This window comes from Vombatus ursinus, unplaced genomic scaffold (assembly GCF_900497805.2).
Source record: "Vombatus ursinus unplaced genomic scaffold, bare-nosed wombat genome assembly UNPS02014810.1, whole genome shotgun sequence".
Taxonomy (NCBI): Eukaryota; Metazoa; Chordata; class Mammalia; order Diprotodontia; family Vombatidae; genus Vombatus; species Vombatus ursinus.
In genome coordinates this window covers 28,093,420-28,115,055 of record NW_020954588.1, presented here as the reverse complement: position 1 = coordinate 28,115,055, position 21,636 = coordinate 28,093,420, and the positions used below count along the sequence as shown (strand labels likewise).

The 21,636-nt window shown below is 43.1% G+C and overlaps 1 protein-coding gene across 1 annotated transcript in view; it reads left to right on the top strand.

Annotated features, from left to right (window-relative positions):
- Positions 1 to 1,405: 1,405 nt before the first annotated feature.
- The window catches only part of FNDC3B (fibronectin type III domain containing 3B), a 396,339-nt gene continuing 376,108 nt past the window's right edge, over positions 1,406 to 21,636 (top strand). Inside the window, exon 1 of the mRNA XM_027875752.1 lies at positions 1,406 to 1,535. The gene's annotated coding sequence lies outside the window, so the exon portion shown is untranslated. The remainder of the gene's footprint in view (positions 1,536 to 21,636) is intronic.

The following is a 21,636-nucleotide window of genomic DNA, read 5'->3' as shown; positions in this document are numbered from 1 at the left end:
TTCAGAATGTAGCATTCCATGTTCCACAGTCCCAGAGTATCACCTGGTGAACATCATTAGAAACATGGGCTCCCATTTCAAGGAAACATTTGTCGTCATTAAAAGCACTGCAACATTTCTAAAAGACTTCTTTTATTCAATGTTTGGCCTAGTTCACTGTCCGTCCTCATCGTAGTGATGGACCCTTTTGTTGAGGTCATAATATTGACAACTTGATAATAATAATAAATATTTCTACAGCCTTTAATGTTTACAAGGTGCTTTACATATGTTCTCTCCTTTGATTCTCACCACCCTTTGAGGTAAGTGCTCATATTGTCTTCAGTTGACAGATGGGGAGACTGAGGCAGACAGAAGTTAAGTGACTTGCCCAGGGTCACACAGTTAGGACGAGTCTGAGGCTAGATTTTAATAACAATAACAACAACAACAAAGTTTCCCATCTCGGCCTTTCAGAGGCTGTTCCTCCCTCTTGGAATGTATTCTCGTCTCACTTCTGCCTCCTAGAATTCCTAGTTTCCAGTTCCAAGGATATTTCCTGGAGGAGGACTTTGATGCTCCTCCACCCTCCTGAAAAAGCATCTGGTATTTATCTGATAAATATTTTGTATGCACTTTTTTATCTATATGGTGATGCCACTCAATTCAATTTACATTTATTAAGCACCTACTAGTGTGCCAGGCACTGTGCTAAGCTCTGGGCATACAGAAGAGGCTAGAATATAAATTTCACGTTCGTCTACATTTGTAGCCCTAGCTTGGCCGTCAGCCCATAAGCATTTATTAAGCACCTATGTTGTGTAGAGCCACATGCTGGCACATAGTGGGCGCTTCATAAATTCAAATTGATAGACATTCTACGGCATTCACAGCCAATCCTGTTAAGACCTTTGTCCGGCGTTACGTTTCTTTTGCGCATTTATTTATTGGGTGTATGAATGTCATTTCTCCTCCAACCAGACTGGAAGCTCTTTGAGGGCACGGACTCTCATTTTTGTGCTAGTCCAGATCCTAGGAATCCTTGCAGGTTGCGGAGAAGAGGCGGCCTGGACCTTTCGGAAGTTCCCAGGCTCGGAGGGCCGCTCCACCTTCCTCCAGGCCCTTGGGAGGGTCCAGAGCGGAGGCGCGCCCACCTCTCCAAGCGCCCCGGGGCCGCAGCGGGCCCGCGAACGCGCGCATTTGTGCGGGTGGCGCTACTCGGCACTGTACGGTATGTGGGCTGGCCCCAAATCCCCATGTGGTCCCGACATCATTGACATGGCGGAATCCTCCAGCAAAAGCTGCTGGTAGTTATTTTAGCGGCGGCGACGGCGGCGGCGGCTGGAGGAGGTGGAGGAGGAGGTGGAGGAGGAGGAGGAGGAGGAGCAGCGGAGGCGGCGGCGGCAGAGGCGGAGGCGGCGGCGGCGGAGGCTGGAGGGATTTGTCGGGCTGCCTGGCTGGAAGGGAGGGAAGGCAGGCCGGCAGGCAGGCAGGCAGAGGGTGACCCTGTCTCTTACGCGTCCCCCGGCACCCACCCTGTTTCAGCCCTCAGGAAGGTAAGGAGCGGCCGCCGCAGCGGCCCGGGAGGGCGGGCGAGCGGGCGGGAGCCGAGTAGCAGCCCCAGAGCCCAGGCAGGCGGCGGGGTCCCGCGCCTGGCCAAGGCATTGGAGGAGCGGGACTGCCCCGGAAAGCCCCGGAGCCGAACCCAGCCCCGCTAGTGGGCTCTGGGGAGCCCCTGGGGTTTTGGGGGTCGTCCGCCTTTCCGAGCAGGAAAACTTCAGGCTTAAGTGGGGAGGCTCCGCTGGAGGCGGAGAGGGGCTGGGGTGCCCCGATCCTCCCGCCCTCCCCCTTTCCCACCCCACCCCCACTTTCCGGGCTGGGGGAAGCTGGTGGGGGGGGATGCACCCAGGAAAGGGGGCAGGGGATGGGGATGGGCGCCTACCGAAGTATGGAAAGTGGGGGGGAAGCATTTAGTGCGAAGATTCTCTCCCCCTTCCCCCAATCAGTGCTTTGCCAAAAAAAACATTTTTCCAAGAAAAAGAAAAACCGGCCAATTTTAATTTCTTAACGTTGTGCCTCCTCCCTGCTCTAGCCCCTTGGCACCCCTGTCCCCTGCCCCCAGGTCCCTTGTCTCTGAGGTGGTGCAAAAGCGATCCCCCCGCCCCCCATCTCGGTGGCAGGATCGCTGCCTGAAGGGGAGGGGAGAGGAGGGAAGGGGGTGCGGGGGGGGTGGAGGGAAGGAGGCAGCGGCGGAATCTTCGACGTGTCACTTTCCATATGGTGTGAGGGTTCAGCCCAGACCCATGAAAGAGCGCAAAGTGCTGCTGAAGTTTGGACGACTTTTGTGTGTGCGCCGGGGGGCGGGAGGGGCCCTCGGCGGGGCGGGCTCGGGAGGTGAGGATGCCTCTTTATTTTATCCCCCTTTCTCCCTTCTCCCCTTTCCCCCTTTTGTTGGGCTTTTGTAGCAGGGGATGACTTTGGGTGTCGGGACGCTGGGGGTCTGGCGGCCGCGGGCGTGGGAGAAGGGTCCGGGTGCGGGGCGGGAGGCTACAAAGTAGCAGTTTTTCGAACCTTCGCCGCCCGCCGAGCCCGGGAATCCCGGGCAATTCCTGGGGCACTGCGGGGCTCCCGGACTCGGGTCTCCTGGCCGGGGCCCTGACATTTCCCTACTCTGCTCCCCCGCCCCTTATGCCCTCCTGCTCTACCCCTCCCCCCCAGCCAAATCCTTTCCTCCATATCTTCACTTCCCCAGTTTCTGGGCTTCCTCCCTGCCTCCCTTTGCTGCTTTTGGAAAGCTGTCGGCAGAGTGGAGGGGCTGTTCCCAACTTAAAGAATTGGGGTGGGGGGAAAAGGGAGGACGGTCAAAAGACCCTCTCCCCTCCCTCCGGCTCCCCTCCTTTTCGCATTCGTTCACCCAGTTGGGGGAGCTCGGTCTAGTTGGGGAGGGAGGAGGAGTAGAAGGATGAGGAAAAAGAGGCCGAGAATCTGTGCCCAGAGGCTGGGAGAGCCTAGAGCCTGGGAGGGAGGAGGGAGGGGCGCGGAGGCACCTAGGGGCCCAGGGAGCTGGAGGTTAAGGCTCAGGACCCAGTTCCTGGCTGGGGGCTGCACGAACCCTTTGGCCCCCAGGTGACGGGCCTGGGGCAGGGGGAGAAGCGCCGGGCGCTGGAGGAAGTGGGATGGGGGGGTCGGAGGATGGGGAGGGTGAGGGAAAGGTCTGTCACTCAGGTGGTAAAAAAAAAAAAAAATGGGGAAAAACCCGGAGGCGTTTTGTGGCTCCAGCAGAGGCGCGAGCTCTCCGCGTAAATTTTTCCAAAATGTCTGGATACGGGGGGTGTGGGGGACGTTTGGAGGGGGAGACTCGGGACCTAGCCAAGGCAACTTTTCTACCCAGATGTGTTTGTGCCTCTCCCAGAAGGGGTCTGAGCCCCGGTTTGCAGGAGAATATCGCCGAGTTGGAGCAGTTGTTGAGCTGGGCTGGACTGGGGGAGTAGAGATGGGGGGGGGAGAAATGAGGATTTTTCTTTTGAGTAAGACTTTCTGCTAAGCCCTCCCTCTGCCATCCCAGACGAAAAGAAAGAAATGGCATTTTACCAAGACGTATTACTGTTTGCCAACTCTTTTATAAGTTCAACTTCCCCCCCCCCCCCCAGTGTTTTTCTTTAAATCATATTTGGATTTGGGCCGAGGCTGCCTGACTGACACTTGGTGGGGGCTCCTTCTAGAAGTATTTAACTCCATCCATGTTGATTTGTGAGTCTTTTCTTCCTTCCCTGCTCCCTCCCTCCGCCCCTTCTCTCCCAGGCTGATTCAGACTTTGCAGCCATCCTGCTCTTTCTGTTGGGTGGGCACCTCATGATTGCTTGTCTGTTTATTTTTTAATGTGCAGCTAATTTGGTTTGAATTTCCTCCAGTTTCCAGCCCCCTGTGGAGGGAAAGTCTGTGTGAGAGAGGAGGGAGAGAGAAAAATAATCCTCTGACTTTTGTGCCCGGTAGGGGAGGGTCAGTGGTGGCCTGGGTGAAGAGGTAGAGAGCCCTGGGCAGACAGAAGAGAAGCATGCACAACAGGGGACGTAGTTTTAGGGGAAGCACCTCCCGGTAACCTCTTTTCAGAAGAAATTGCAAAAAAGGAAACAATAGTTCTATTAATGCCCTCAGGTGATCTTTAGATTATTCTAAGAAGAACCCTTTGCCCATTCATAACTAATGCAAATTCAATCCAGAAAAATCCCATTTTAGCAGCATAGAATTTTAGGACCGGTAGGTACCTTAGAGCTCACTTTGCCTAATTCCCTCATTTTCAGAATGGGGAAACTGAGTCATGAGGCTACGTGATTGGTCCGAAGTCACCGGTATTTCTAGGACTGTAAGCCAGGACTGGCCACTAATTACATCACCAGATGTCCTTAGATTCAATTTTTAAACCGCCAGTTTGATTCGAGAGATAGACCGGTGAGTTAGTTGCTCTATCCAAGTTCTTCAGATAGGTTTGATAAACAAATCTATAGATAGCTACAAATTTAAAAACGTGTATATTGCTGATGTTTGAAAAAAGGATTGTGCCGCTGAAGAAAAACATTCAGAATATTTGTTTTATTTTAAGAGCACAGTACAAATAAATAGCTGTTACTGGCGATGAAAAAAGACACTTAACAGCTGTGTGACTCTGGGCCAGTTACTGGATCTGTGCCTCAGTTTCCTCACCTGTAAAATGAAGATAATCACAGCATTTACTTCACTGGATTGTTGTGAGGATCAAATAGAATGAATACTTGTAAAGCACTTAGCATAGTGCTCTGCATGTAGTAGGTGCTTAATAAATAAATGACCATTTCCGTCCTTGAATTGGCAATGATTTGCCTCCCGATGACTTCACATGCATTGTCTTTGGAAAAGAAAATAATCCAGCTGTGGTTAATTTTTTTCCATCTTTGCTGTAAAATTGCTCATAAATGGGCCAGACTAATCATTGCTTTCCAGTTTGTGGGATACAGCCCACCTTGCCCCCATAAAGGGTGCAGTTATCATTGAGTGGGAACGGATATCTTAAACTTGTCAGCCAAGGAGGGCGCTTTTTGTACAAAGGATGATAATACGCAGTTTTTTTGACTAGTGATTTTGATTTAAATTCCAGATGATTGATTTGTACCCAGTCTAGGAAGGACTGAGGAAGGCAGACATGGACTGCTCAAAGGAGGACTGGGCTGGGAATCTGAGGAATTGTCTTCCAAGGGTGCTAAACTTGGAATCAGGATGACATGGGGTTCAAATCTTACTTCAGACACTTGCTATCGGTGTGACCCTGGGCAAAACAGAGCTGTAATTTCTGTATCAAATGAAGAGGTCCCTTCCAGCACTAAATCCATGGTCCCATGATCTGTTTTTGAATCCTCTGTGTGACCTTGGACAAGTCACTCAACATGGATAGGCCTCAGTTTTCTCATCTGTAAAATGGGGGGGGGGTGTTGGACTAATCCATTTAGTCCAGTTGGGTAACCTGGGGTCCTTGAAGAGATTTCAGGGGCTCCTTGAACTTTGGACAGGAAAATAATCATCTTTATTTTCACTAATCTCTTACTGAAATTTGATTTTAAATTACATTTAATTACGTTTCTTTTATTTTGAGGAGCTCCCTAGTTATCAGCAGATGACCAAAGACATCTGTGAAGGTTCAGAACCCCTGGACTGCCTAGAGAGAGGTTCTTTTAGACCCATTTTCAGCTATAATTTATGCTTTTAAATCATAAGTAAATAAGAAGATTTTAAATAAGTAATATCTAGGACATTTTTCCTAGGCGAGTTCCCATTCAGCTCAACCTTCTTTATCTCTAGTATTATTGCCTATATTATTGAATTGATTACTGAATTATTGATTATTGAATTATTCAGTTGATTATTGAATTATTGACTGATTGTTGAATTCCGTAGGCATCTGTCAGGGAGCCACTCTGTGGTGACCTGGGCTTGCTGTCATCCAGGAATGATTATCAGAGAATTTGATTGAGTTATGTTCAGAATGGTTGTATTGTATTATGGAATTTTGACACTTTGATAATTGATAGGCCGTAGTAAATAACACCAGGTTCTTGAACGTTTTGAGTGTAGAGGGTCATATTGCAGGATCAGGGTAAAATCCATAGGGCTAGCAGTTTATTTAGCAAATTATTTATTTATTTAGTAAAATCATATCCTTAGTGATTTATTCTGTGCTCATACATACATGCATATAGAATATGAACTCACAGGATCATTCAGGTTTTTCTGTGTACATTTTCTTTCCCACTGGTTGAATTTAAACTCTGAGGGTAAAGATTGTTTTGTCTTTTTGTAAAGGCTTAATAAATACTTGTTGAATTGAATCACACTAAATTTGTTGCATGTCAGGGTGCTTTGCAGTGGATTTTTCCTGTAGTTCCCCCCCCCCCCCCAAGGGCTGATTTTGGAATTGAGTTCTTGGGTCTGTAGCCACGAAATTAAAAGTATAAAGAAGATGATAGCCAATCTGTTCCAAGTGTAGTTATTGGCAGTTAGTATAGTCTTCTAAACTATGCTTGGACGGAGGCTGTCTGCCTTTTATTTCCCTCTTTTAATTAGTAAATGAAACAGCACTCACGCTCCAAGGTTCTGGTTATAGGATTTCATTCCCCCCACCCTAAACAGCCACATCAGCTTATGTCACATTTTGGACCATCCGTAGTTCATCCCACTTGAGTGCCATTGGCTGTGCTTTTGAGTTTTTTTTTTTTAACTTCTGTCGATGTGGCCTGAAGCCGGGCTTGGAGCCTGGATCATTTCTCATTTTTTGAAGAGAGTGAATTCATCTGGTTTGATTTGGGGTCATCCTTAGGACTGTGGTTGGAAAACTGTTGGTCTATGATGCTGTTGCGTGTGTTTCAGTATGGAGAGATAGAGATTCTTGGTGTTCTTGTGATCGTTTGTTTTAATAAATCTAGTTGGTTCATAATTGCCTTTTGGGAAGAACTTTTGTGTTTGTGTGTGACTTGTGTGTTATATGTTTTGTGGCCTTTGCCGGGTAAAATCTAGACATTTTTTTTACCCCTTGGGATTCAGCACAACAAACTTTAGAAACTCCAGATTCCTCTCCCCCTTATCCCCAACTTTAACCTGTAATATTTTCATGTCATAAAAAATAATCTTCAAATAAACATTAATTTTGGGGGTTTTCAGTAAGGGTTTTAAATACTTCCTTGTGTGTTCACGTGTGTATGGGTGTGTGGAGAGGTGGGACTTGAGGGTGGCAGAAAGCATTTGTTTAAAAAAAAATTAAACTTTAACTCCAATTAAATATATTTACCAGAGTAGTGTTTTTTTGTTCTAGTGAGGTATGGTTTTATGTGATGATTTAAAAAAAGAGAGGGAGAGAAACCTCAAGAAAAAGTCTTAAAGGCTAATGTTGTTAGTGGGAACTTCTGGTCTGTGTCCTCCCCACATGGGAGAGACCTCCCCCCATGTAACTGACAGGTGAGGGGAGGAGGGGAGAGGCAGGACCGAGTGCTGTCAGTATGTTGTGTCCATAGAGCTATGGAAGCAACATGAATTCCTCTTTAACAGGCAGATCAGGAGGGGAGCTGTTTATGGCCCAGGTTTAATGTCACTGTGTGATCCATCCCTGGAGACCGAAGGTATGTGGGAAGGGGGAAGTTTTTTGAACCGCTAACTGGAAATCAGAGGAGAGAGATACACAATGGTGACCTGCCATCTACAGGCCAAAATGTTCCTAAATTGGAAAAGGGAGAAATCCTTCAACTTCACCCCCCCTTCCAGTTCAGATGGGCTGGTTAGCATTGCATAAATGAACCCTACATATGGGCCCTGGATAAAGTTCGAATTTAAAAATGTTGATTCTCTGGTTTCTGAGAAAGTGTGTCTTGACTAGACAGATGAATTGGTGCCTCTGCAGTATAGAATTCACTTTAGATCTGGGTTCCTTTAACCCTTAGAATGTGGGTTTCAGAGAGTGTCTCACCTGGGGAGTTGGGGGAAAAATGACACCTTTATAACTGTTTTCCTTTATAATCATATGCATTTTATTTTACACATATTAAAAACATTATTCTGAGGTGTCTGTAAGCTTCATCCACCTGCTAGAGGGTCTACACCTTCGCAAAAAAGATGAGGGACCCTCCATAGGGGGCTAAGGGGTAGAAGGATTGCCTTTGGTATTGTAGGCAGCTCAGATATCCTCACCTCTGATTAAAATGACCCCAAATGGGGAGATAATTTTTAGTTGGGCTCCAAAGTTATGTTGTTTCTGCTTTAAGTAAGTTTCAGTATTAATTTCGTGGCCCCTCTATTTTGTTAATAGGACAGGCCCGTTCAGTTCTGGGGTCCCAGCAATTGCAAAGCGACTTGGAGGACCCCTGCAAAGGAAGGAGAGGGGCTCCCTCCCAGCCACCTGCTTTGTCGCTCCCTCCTTCCTCCTGTCCCCCTGACCCCAGAGGACAGACCTAGGGGGAGAGCTAGAAAAGGGGAGATTCAGGTTTGAGGTAATTGGGGGAAAAACAACTTCCTGACAGGATTATAGTGAACTCCTACATTTCTGGCCTTCAACCCCGACCCCCCCACCTGCTCCTCCCAATCTGGGAATGATTGCTCCCTCCCACTAGGGCTAACTTTTGGTCAGGGACTTTGTTATTTTTCATCTTCTATGACATAGTGCAGTGCCTTGTACATTTGTTCATTATGAGCACTAAGCAAGATAAAAATATCAGGCAATCATTTAATTAAGTGCCTACACAGGTACTGGGGATTCAAAAATTAAAAAATGAAATCAGCCCCTTTTCCTCCACAAACTTACATTCTATGGGGGAATGAGATGGGAAAAGAGCTCTATACATACACACACACACACACACACACACACACACACACACACACACACACTTATGTATGTGTATACATGTACATATGGGTATATAATGTACACATATGTACATGCAATACATACACATATATGCTTATAAGTATAATCCTAAGAGAAATGTTAATTAAAGGAACGGACCTTAAAAGCACCTATTTACTGAAAAACAATATAAATAGTCCAACTTAGTTTATCTCAGGTTTATGGGAATATACTCATATTGTTGCTTTGTGTGTGTTAATTATAGACCATTGTTATCAGTTCACTAAAGCACAACTTCTATTCAGCGCACTTTCCGAGTAGTTTGTTATTGTATTTACTCCACAGTAATTAAAATGAATTCTTTAAAGAATAAGTCTATGATTTTCACTCTTTCAATTTTATCTTCTCTAATCTTTCCACATTAATGTGATTTTCCTATGGGGTGACATTTTAAGGGTTAGAATTCAGTTTGAGGATTGTAAGAAATCTGTCCAGGTCTATTTCATAGGCCACTAAATAAAAGGATAGAAAACTCTTAATTTCATCTGTCTTTTTTTGGGGGGGGGGGGGGGGTAAGGCAATCTGAGTTAAGTGACTTGCCTAAGGTCACGCAGCTAGGAAGTGTCTAAGGACAGATTTGAACCCAGATCCTCCTGATTCAGAGCCAGTGCTCTATCTACTGTGCTACCTAACTGCCCCTCATCTGCTATTTTGAAAATTCCCCCCTCCCACTTTATGAATTAGGTAGACTGTTCTTTGCTAATATTTTCACTGTGATAAATCTCATGAATTCTTATTATTTTGGAAAAAAGAACAATTTATCCCAATCCTGATAGGGATAGAAGTTACAGTTCTCCATTTAAAATTGTACAGTGAGTCACCTGGAGGTCAAAGAGATGAATATGTCATCCATCGCTCCCCTAACCAGCAAATGGCTGATTTAATTGATTACTGCCCAGTTCTTCTGTTATTTGAATAGAGGGGCTGGGTATGGGAACTGGACCTGTGAACTCATTAGAATAAGGAACTCCCAGGTCGGGAAACCTCTACCCATGTTGGCCCCTTTTCTGCAACTTAGTCCAAGGAGTTACTAGGGTGCAGAAAGGTTAATGGTAGTAGCAGGATTTGAACTCATTTCTTCCAAGGCGGCTTTCTCTCTATCCACTGTGTAATCTATTTAGCTCAATGTCATATTTTAACATATAGTAGACACTGTGTATTTTATAGTAGTCCATAGATAGAGACTAGAAATCCAGGAAAATGAAATCAAGCCTTGAAAGTGTGAAGACCCTGCCATCCTCAGGGGAGTGTGACTCCAGAAAGAGCTTTTAGTGGTCCTCTTGGCATGGTATGGAACCATAAGCAGTACTGTCACATGAGATTCATGGTCTACTAAAGCATTAGAACAGAGTTAGATGGTTTTTTAAGATTTGGGCCAACCCCAAAGAAAATAATGGCGTCTCATGGGCCCTCCTCCAACTGTTGCTGGTTGGCCTGTAATTTAGGGCTGGTCTTACATTTTGCCATAGTGGAGACAGTGTGAGATTTAGGGTTTTAGGATCTGAGTTCAAATTCCCCTTACTTACCTACTGCCTCTTGTGACCTTCGGCAAGATGTTGAACCCTTCGACTTCAATCTGTAAATTGAAGGTGGGGTGGATGTGATGATGTCTGAGGTCGCTCCCAACACTAATGAGCTCTTAGAAGCCTGTGGAAAGGCAGCATGATGTTCTCAAAGTGTGGTGCTTCTACCCCTGAAGGTCCTTGGGAGCTTTTGGGCAAGGGAGTTATTGAGGTCAAAACTATTTTCATAAAAATATTCAGAAATATTTACCTATTCAAACACTCCTCCCTTTTCCAATTATATATCTGTGTGAGGCCAGGTTTTCTTCACACACTTCAATCAAAATAACACATTGCTTCAGATAGAAGGCAGAAGATGATATGAGAATCCAGCTGTCTTGTATTAGCCACACATTAAAGAGATTTGCAGAAATCTGTGAAACAGTATCAATCTCACTAATTTTCTTTTGCTTGGGAAAATAGGGTTATTTTTCATAAAAACATAATCTATGTTAGCGTGTCATATGCTTATTGTTATTTTTAAGTGAATTAGTGACTATTTAAAAATCCAGTTTTGATTTCAAGTATGGTAAATATTGGGTAGCTCGGTGTTGTAGTGGATAGCGTACTGGGCCTGGAGTCAGGAAGACCCGAGTTCAAATCCAACCTCAGACACATCCTAGCTGTATGACCTTGGCAAGGTCCCTTAAAAAACCCTGTTTGCCTCAGTTTCCTCATCTGTAAAATGAGCTAGAGAAGGAAATGGCAAACCACTCCAGTGGCTTTGGCAAGAAAACCTCAAATGGGGTCATGAAGTTTCAAACCCTGAAATGACTCTGTAGCAACAAAAAATGGTAAACATCAGTGGATAAAGCCTACATAAACCAAAGCTTTTGGGGACCTTTTAAGGGTGTGACGGGGTCTTGGGACCCAAAAGTTTGAAAACCACTGGTATAGTTGATGGGAGACCTGGTTTAAAAGTTCTACCCCTGACACATCCTAGCTGTATGATCCAGCCTCCCAATGCCCTGCCATAAGATGCAGAACAGGTGGTTAAACCAGTGAAATCACAAGTCCTATCCAAAAAAATAAATCATCTTATTTCTGAGTATTCCACTGAAAAAGAAACAAGCATGAAGTTTAGTTAAATGAAATACAGATATTATAAGTGCAAATAAAATTTAATAACAGCTTAGATGTCGATTACTTTCAGCTTCACGCAGAGGTTTCCTCTCATGACCACCCGATGAGGTACGTCATCTGATCAGATCAGATTTCTGACCTCGGAGATTCCCCCCCCGCCTTTTACAGATGAGGAATCTGAAGCCTAGGAATGTGAAAGGACATGTCTGAGGTTACTTATCCCCATTCTGCAACTGAGAAACTGAATCAATGACTTCCCAGGCTCTTCCCATACCTAAGAATTACCCCAGCCTGCTGATTTCCCGACCGATGCTGGCTTTGTACATGTTTGTTTGCCAGTTGATTCTCCCATTAGATAGTGAATGCCTAGACAGTCTTCTGCCTCTTTTTGTATCCCAGAGGTTTAGCACGGTGCCTGGCACATAGTAGGTGTTTCGTCAATGTTGATTGATGGATTGATTGTGACCAGCATCTTCAGGGAATGATCCTTCTTCCTTCCACCCATCTTGCCCCTTCCTTTTCACCAGAGCTCAGGTTGGCGCTTTTGAGACCAGCCAAGGGTAGATGGGAGCAGAGCCAGAGAGATCGGCCCAGCCTCTTTCCACTCCAAGAACCAGCTTCTGGGAGAGGTGATTCCAGGATTCACAGCGGGCCTTGGGTCTTCTCTGACTGTCCAGGCAGAACCTGGATAGCTGGCAGCCCTAAATGCCTTGTTAGAATCCCTTGGCTTTCTCCTCTGTCTTGAGAGGAACCTTGAGAGGTCACTGGAATTGAGCTAAGGACAAAGGTGGGAGTTGGCCTGTGGGGCGAGTGAAGGCTGAGTGGGCCTGGGGGCCCCCAAGGTCCTACCACTCAAGGATGTTCTTGCTTCTTAATATTTCTCCTTCTACAGCAGGGACTTCTGAATGTCTCCCCTGAAAGAGAGATTCTCATCAGCTCCCTACCCATGGAGGTATTCATAGAGTAATGACTTCTCCCATCTCAGCTGGCGGGAGAGTAAGGGTATAAACTGGAAAAAATGTGTTGTTTTTTATTAAATGCTTCTGGACCTGCCAATCACCTTTTCTCTTCTTGAATTCTGGAGGGCATGCAGGCCTTATATGGGAGCTTGGGAGCCTTTGCACATCTGGGCCCAGAAGTGTGGTTAAGTAGTCAGTCCCTTCCCTCAAATTACCTTCTGATGTTGCTGATTTTTAAAGAGCCCTTTAATTTTTTTTTTAAAGAAAATTTGTTGTCATGCTTGTGCCCTGAGGTTTCTTAGGGAAGAGAATAATTTTAAACATCTTAAAAAAATAAAAATATACCGAGATAAGGGATAGTGATTTAAAAAAAGATTAGAATGCTTGCTTGTTTTTATTTATTATTTTATTAATAATTATATGTATTTCTGTTTCATTTAATAAAAGATGAGAATGCTTGTTTTTATTTATTTTATTAATTATATATTTCTATTTCATTTAAAAATGATTAGAATGTTTTTATTTTTATTAATAATTATTTATTTCTGTTCCATTTAATAAAAGATTAGAATGCTTGTTTTTATTTCATTAACAATTATATTTATTTCTATTTCATTTTAAAATTAGAATGTTTTTATTTTTTAATTATTTCTGTTTTATTTAATAAACGATCAGAATGTTTGTTTTTATTTATTTTATTAACAATTATATTTATTTCTATTTCATTTTTAAATTATTAGAATGCTTCCCTTTATTTTTATTGATAATTATATTTATTTCTATTTCATTTTAAAAAAACTAATGAATGCAATTCTTTACCATAACCTCCATAATCTAAGTTTCTATCACCAAGTGAAAATAATGTTAATGATAAAACAATGTTATAATAAGATTCTTGTTATTAGTATTAAAAATTAATGATAGTTACATAGCATTTTAAGTTTTGCTAAGTGAGTTCCCTCCATTGAACTTCATTAAATGTTCATGACAAGCTTGTGAAATAACACATATTGTGGGTGTAGCGCCAGTTTTCATGAGACACTGGCTTGCCCTTATGCTGATAACACATCTGGCAGGTGACAGAGGCAGGATTGGAATCCAGGTCCGTTTTGACTCCAGGTGCATTATATTTTCCACTATTTTACGGGACATTCCCAGTATATCAGTTGCCCAAGTTTTCTAGAGAATTTTTAGGAAGATTATTATAACATCAATACTTTATAATCCATAGAAAGGTAAATTATTTTTTAGGTTTCAAAAATCGGAAGGGGAAGGGTAGAAAGAAATCTTAGTATAGATCCTCTATATTTTTTTAATTAGCTCAGTTAAGTTCTTAAATTTCAGGATTATTGAAGAAACTTTTTCAATTAATGTAATTTTATTTTTATAATATTTTTTCAACTAATAAGCATTTTTCCATGTTACACCGCTCTCCACTCCTTCAATTGAAAGAGAATTTAAAAACCAAAACTCTTTTAACAAATATGCATAGTCAAAATAAATGCCCATATTGGCCATATCTAAAAATGTATGTCTCATTTTTTATTTTGAGTCTGTTACCTCTCTCTCAGGAGGTAGATAACAGGCTTCATCGCTGGTCCTCAGGAATCATGATTGGTTATTGTGCTGTGAGAGTCTTTAAATCATTCCAAGTTTGTCTTTACATGTTGTTATTATTATGGAAATTGTCCTCTGGGTTCTTTATCCTTTAGTCTTTATCAGTTCATACAAGTCTTCCTGGGTTTCTTGAGTATTTTGTTACATTGATATACCATAATTTGTTCAGTCTCCAGTTGATGGACTCCCCTTTGGCTTCCAATTCTTTGCCAATACAAAGAACCATTATAAATATATTTTTTTGAAAATATGGGTCTTTTTTCTATTTTTTTTATTTTATTTTGGAGTATATGCCTACTAGTGTTATTGCTGGGTCAAAGAATATGCAGTATAGTGATCATTTGAAACCATCTCTTTTCTAGATCCAACTCTGATGTAGAGTTGTCTTCTATTAATGAAAAGATTTAGCAGTTTTTTTTCTTTTTTTTTTTTTGGTGAGGCAGTTGGGGTTAAGTGACTTACCCAGGGTCACACAGCTAGTTAAGTGTCAAGTGTCTGAGGCCAGATTTGAACTCAGGTCCTCCTGACTCCAAGGCCATAACTCTATCCACTGTGCCACCTAGCTGCCCCTATTAATGAAAAGGTTTAATGATACGTTGTAAAAAAATGTTTAATTGATACATTTAAAAACACTGCTGTCACTACCACCCCCACAGCAGAATTCTCCCTTGTTATTTAATGAGGGAGGTATGTATGCCTCATTCCACACTCATAGTCCACCACCTTTCTCCCCAGACAAGAGGTGTATGCAGTATTGTCATCATCAGTCGAGAGAGGTCATTGAGTTCCTTCCATTTCTGATGTCTTTTTTCTTTTTTAAAATTAATTTATTTTTAGTTTTCAACAATCACTTCCGTAAGTTTTTGAGTTTTAAATTTTCTACCCCTCCCTCTCCACCTTCCTCCCCAAGACGACTGGTATGAGCTCTGCGTGTACATTCCTATGAAACGTATTTTCACATTAGTCATGTTGTACAGAAGAATTAGAACCAATAGGAGGAACCACAAGAAAGAAGAAACAAAACAAAAGGAAAAAAGAAGGAAAAAAAAAGAGCAGACGGTCTGCTTCGATCTGCATTCAGACTCCACAGTTCTTTCTCTGGATGCGGATAGTATTTTCCATCATGAGTGACGGATTTTTTCTTTTCGTTATCATGGTCACTTTGTTCTTTGGTTCTGCTCACTTCACTCTGAATCATTTTAGATAAGCCTTTCCAAGTTTCTATGACTTTTTTTTTTCCATGGAGTTGTTGGTACTTACCATCCCCAAAACTTGCAATCCTTTTGCAGGTTGTCTGTTGGGGCACGGCCCTTGATCGGTTTGTTTTTTAAAATAAGATTTATTGTTTCCTCTTATTGTTACCTCGGTCCTTTCTAGATCTACCACCCTTTCTCCTCTCAAAACCTTGAACCATCCTTTGTAACAGAAAAAAGCAGTTAAGTAGAAACAACTTATGATACTCCCTCCAATATCTCTGCCTAGAAGGGTTGGTATGTTTCATTAGGACCAAGATTGGCTATTGCCAGTCAATCATCAAGCAATTATTAGGCACTTGCTTTAATCCTAATCTTATTAGCAATTATTAGACACTTCCTATGTGCCTATGTTAAACACTCCAGTTCCTGCTTATTTTCAGAAGTGTAGCCAGTGTCATTCAGTAAGCATGGATTAAGTACCTACCCTGTACCTGGCCCCAGCCTTGGCAGAAAGGTAAAAATGTTCTTTAATGGGGGAGAGAGCACGCAGACACTGTGAACATACAAGATATTGTTGTTTAGTTGTGTTTGACTCCTCGTGATCCCATTTGGGGTTTTCTTGGCAGAGATGCTGGAGTGCTTTACCATATCCTTCTCCGACTCCTTTTCCAGATGAGGAAACTGAGGCAAGCAGGGTGAAGTGACTCGTCCAAAGTCAAGGGATTAAATTTTGTTGGTCAATTAATCATCACAATTATCTCATTTTTAAAAAAATGACCTTTATTTCTCATTTTTGGTTAAGCATTCTCCCTCCCAAATGACTCCTGAGTTACCCAAATCTTGCTAACATTCGTCAGCATTATTTTTTAAAAGTCAGTTTTTAACACAGGTCTGAAGTTGGCTACTGAACTCTGTCGGGTTTTTAGTTAAGGAAATAGTGTCACTTCCGATTTCGAATGTTTCACTTTCTGATTGTCCCAGATTAGTCCAGGACTGTTTGAATTCTCTTCCCACACAGTAGGAGAAGGCTTGAACCAAACAGTAAAACTATATGAGACTCAAATCCCTTTCCTTTCCGTGTTGTTCCTGAGGCCTTCTTTTCGTTCAGTGGGTTAAGTTTTTTGGGAGCCTTCTAGTGAAGCCGGGATCAGAGTGGGCATGGCTGCCTCTTGTTGCTAACAAAGGTGGGTGAGCCTGGCTCTGTACAATTTCAAAGAGGATGACGGAGTTTTGTAAATGTCAGCTTCCACTGACTCATCATCACTTGAGTTCATAGGTGGGGCGTTTGCTAACTGGCTGTCAAATGTTCTTTGGCAGATTAATTAGCAATTAAAAATTAAAAAAAAAAACTCTGACTTAAACATCACTAAAATAAATTCCATCTTTGTAATTGAATGCCTGTTTTAGGGATAGAATCTTGATAAGGTGGTTGAAAAAAGGTTATCTAGAAATTTCTTCTCAAATTGGATCACAGAATGGTGGCCCTGGAAGGGAAGTGAATCCATCTTATAGTTAAGAAAACTTCTGTCCAGAGAAGTGGGCTTGCCTAAGGTCACAAAGTAGCAATTTAATTCCATAAGCTTTTATTAAGTACCTACATTGTATGAGATGGAGTGTTTGGCTGTGGGGTACGAAGATAAGCCTATATTTTAGGAGAATTCCTAGAACACATTCTGTAAGGGAGGTAACAACATATATGGAGTCGGGATTTTTTTGTTAATTTAAAAGAAAATGTCTCCTTTTAAATAAGGAACTTATTTAATCATTCATCTATGAATGATGTGATAGTTAATTGCATTTAAGCTAAGTCTTATTACCCTATGTATTTTCACATTTTGGGGTTCTAGTGTATGCCTGAAGCAGTGAATCCAGAGTCTGCTCACTTAATTGGAACAGAACAAAGTCAAGTCAAGTTTCTGATGAGGGCCTACTATGTGCCAGGTACTCTACTAAGCACTGAGGACACAAAGAAAGATTTTCTTTTTAGTCAAGAGACTTTGGTCAAGTCACTAACTCTCTGGACCACTGATAGGACTTGTAAGGTGAGGGGCTTGGACTAGATCAGGAGTTAACTTGAGTTGTAGACAGACCCCTGTGACAGTTCAGTAAAGCCTGCTGACTCCTCAGAGTAGTTTTTTATTTTGAAGGCAATCAGGGTTAAGTGACTTGCCCAGGGTCCCACAGCTAGTAAGTATCTGAGGCCTGATTTGAAGTTAGCTTATCCCAACTCCAGGGCTGGAGCTCCATCCACTGTGCCCCAGAGCAGTATTTTTAAATACATAAAATAAAACACACAGGATTACACAGGAAACCAATTATATTGAAATACAGTTATCAAAATATTTTTTAAAAAATGAGTTCAGACTAAGAACTCCTAGACTCGGTAATCCCCAAGTCCCTTTCAATGCTAGATTCTTAAACCCTTTCATTGAAATATAGGTGGGGTATTTTGATTGAATTGAGTATAATTCCAGTTGGACCTCAGTTAAAATCTGGCCTCTGTCCTTTACTGATGGGGCAAGTGACTTAACCACACTGACCTTTACTTTCCTCATCTTTAGATGTCCCCTTAGCTCTGAACATATGACCTCTGAGTATCTTTCTGCAAAATCTTTAAAAGGGATAAGAGAGAGGGGAGTAAGGTTTTGGACCTGTCTTTGGTACCCACTAATGGAATGACCCTGGGTGAGTCACAACCTTTGTTTCTCTCATCTGTGAAATGGGCATAGCAATGATTATGTCACAAGGTTGTCATGACAGCTAATTCATAAATTTATATTAAATGATACATGTGGAAGCTTCTCTGAATGCAGACGGTATTAGGATTGTTCAATTTCTCCCAATAATTTTCTCAAATCCTTCCAGCTCATCTTAGATTTATGTCAGGAGCTACTTACTGGGGACAGCACCCAGTCCCAGGGTCCTAAGGTTCTTGGAGTCTCCACCAAGGTCCTGAGGAGGAGGAGATCCAGGGCTCTTAAGGCCCAACAGCTGAGACAGCTCATAGGCTTTTGGGATTTAGCCCTGGAAGGAGATTGGGAGGTGGTGGAGGTAGGGAGCCACTTACCCAGGCTCACAGCTTTTAGAATTCATCCAATCAGGAAAACACTTGGTAAGAAAGTCATCTACTTGCGTGATGAGCTACCTTGGAAAATGGTGGTTGGTGTGTGAGGGACTAGGGGATGGTTGGGGTGGATGAAAAACCACAGACATCCTCTCTGACTTTGAAATCCTGTGCTTCTGGAATCTTCCCATCTCCTAGGGCCTTCTCCGGATCCCCTTTAATGCTAAGGCCTTCCTTGAAGATTATCTCCAATTTATCCTGTAAATATCTCTCCCCTCCACAGTTGTTTACATTGACATATTTTCTCCCCCATTCGAGTGTGAGCCTTTTGGGGCAGGGATTTCTTTTCCTGCCTTTCTCTGTGACCCCCTAGTGCTTATTAGCCCAGTGAGTAGCTCAAGGTAATCATATGTACGATTGTTGACTTGACTGAAAGTAGGTGTTTCATAGGGTTCTAGATTTTGAGCTAGAAAGGACCATAGAAGTTACCTTATCCAACCTTGTGTTACAGATGAGGAAAGGGAGGGCCAGGGAGGGCCAGTCACTTGAGTCCCCTAGGTAGTGAGTGAGTGGTAGTGTTTTCTTTACTTAAGACAAATTTGTTTTTATTTTTCAAATATATGTTTATTCATTTTGTTAAATGTTCCCAGTTACATGGAAAACAATTTTTAACATTCATTTAAAAAATTTTCAAGTTCCAAATTATCTCCCTCCCTCCTGCCCCTTTCCCACCCCTTGAGATGGCAAGTGATAATAGCGGTTATATGCCTGAAGTTAAGAATTTTCATGTTCCAGATGCTCTGACTCCAGATCTGCCCTTACCCCTTCAGTTGAGCCAGATGGATGCCAATTCCTTCCCTTACCTAAGCCTGGGACTTTAAGGACAGTGGTGATAAACAGTGAGGGTGGCCCTTCTCTTCCCCCCTTTTTGGTGTAGGTTTTAAGCATTTTTTTGGAGTGTGGAAGGCTTCAGGATGGCCTTCAGTCTCTGGTCACTTGTCTTTGTCCTGTAGTCATGGAAAGAAATGAGTTGTGCTCAGCTCTCCCTTCCTACGAGGGGCATTGATTATAGTACCTTACTCTGAACCTACAGTGTCTCCAAAAAGGAACAGTCATTTAGCTGGTGGATAGCCTTGTTTAATCAGTCGGTCATTCAGTATTTATGAAGTGCCTATAATGGGCCAGGTGATTGGATACCAAGACAAAAAACAGTACCTGTTCCTAAGCATCTTGCCCTAAGTATATCTGGGAGATGTGTACAGGTAAAATAATTATTTCAAAATATAAAGTAAATAATAATAATAGCTAACACTTACATAATGCCTTAAGCTTCCAGAAGCCCTTTCCATGTATTATCTCATTTGACCCTGATAAAAGCCCCGTGAAGGCAGTGCAGAACCCCACTTTACAGGGGATGAAACTGAGGCTAACCTGGTCGTCAAGTAAGCTAGTTAAGTGATGCCTGATTTGAACTCACAAAGATGAGACTGCCTGACTCCTGGCCTGGATCTCTGCTGCTGTTACACTTAGTGTTTGCTGAATTGAAAGGGTGTGAGCAGATGAGAAAATGCACTAACTGCTGGTAATCATGGAGAGAAACACAATTTCAGTTTCAACCTGTTATTTACCCATAAGTCATTTGTTTTCATTCCAGTTGGATGGAAAAACCAGTGTAAGCTGGAACTGTCTTGCCGCCTGAGTCAAAAATTGGGTGAGACAGAGCCCAAACTACAAAATACCAGGCTGGGCTGTGTATGTTGTGACAGCACCAGGCCACCTCTGCCCCAGCCCCAAGTCCAGGCCCCGTCATGGCAGTCCCATCATTTTCTTGGTAGGTAGGAAATGCCGTCCACGACCATTAAGTTTTCATGGACCGTGGCTGAGCAGAAAGAAGTGGGGCTTCTAAGATGGGCGTGGCGGAGGGCTCTCTGCCATGTGTGGGTGCTCCCTGGGCCAAAATCCTTGCATTGATGGTCTCTGTGCCAGGAAGCTCGAAGACCTCGATCTTGATTACAGTTAACTGTTCACTCTGTATCAGTTGTAGTTGAAATAGGTCCTCCTGCTGGGGGATGTTGCATGTGGATTGATGTGTGTAACTGCCATCCGGGGAAGGAAGACTTTTCCAAAGGTGGTCCAAGCTGTGGTCAAGCTGCTTAGATTCCCTAGGAGAAGGTCGTTTTTCTTTGCATTTTATCTCTGAAGATTAATTTGTCACCTCCTAAAAAAAGACCCACCACCCCACCTCCCCCAAAACAGGCAGTTTGAAGAAAAAAAAAAAAACCCTCCTGAGTCGTTAGCTTGTGGTTAGTGCCGGACCCTACTTGGGTCTACCTGGGCCCTCGGGGGCTTTGTGGAGGCTGGCCTTCCTGGCTGTGAGGGAGCCCTCCAGGAGGGTCCATCCCTAGTGATGAAATAGAATCTTAATAGTTCTCTCCTGACCAGTCTCTGGGTCTCACCAGGTTCCTTAAGCTTTAACTAGGTGTCTGGGTTTTATCTTATTATGTAATAATAACCGACTGTTACATAATGCTAAACCGCTTAGCCTTGCTTATCTGCCTCAATCTCCCTGATCACTAGACTCCTTATTAATCTCCTTTTGGAGATAAGGAAGGAAGGATGGAGGGGAGGTGACTCACTGAAAGGCCTCTAGCTGGTCACTGGCCTGACCCCAGGTTCAAAGCCCTTGTGACCAGATTTTCTTCCATTTTGAGAGACCTAATGGTGCTCTCTGGCTATTGAACTCTTCCCCATGACCTGCCCACCTCCGTTCTGTAACCTATCAGCCTCAGTTTCCTAATCTCTAAAATGGGGATAATAATAGCACCTACTTCCTAGAGTTGCTGTGAGGCTCAGATTTGCAAAGTGTTTTGCCAGCCTTACAGCACCACATATTATTATTACTATTGTCATTCTGTAGTTCAGTCCCCTCATTTTTCAGAGGAGGAAGTGCGAGATTTCAAAGGCTCTTATTTCAGAGAAGGATTAGGGTTGCTCTGCCTGACCTCCTCGGGACAGAAAAAGGTAAGATCCGGAATTAGGCTTCCAGGGAAGAGAAACTCTGAGATTTCTGTGTGGCCATACCTGCTTTCTTCAGGCTTTTCTGAGTGAGTTTTCTTCTTTCTAGGGGGCATTAGTGTTTGCCCAATAGATCCTGGAACCCATTGGAATTCCACTCTGAGATTAGTTTCCCCACAGGGCTCCAGACACTAATGAATGGAGCCCAGGAGGTGGGGGATTTGCAATTTAGGTAGAAAAA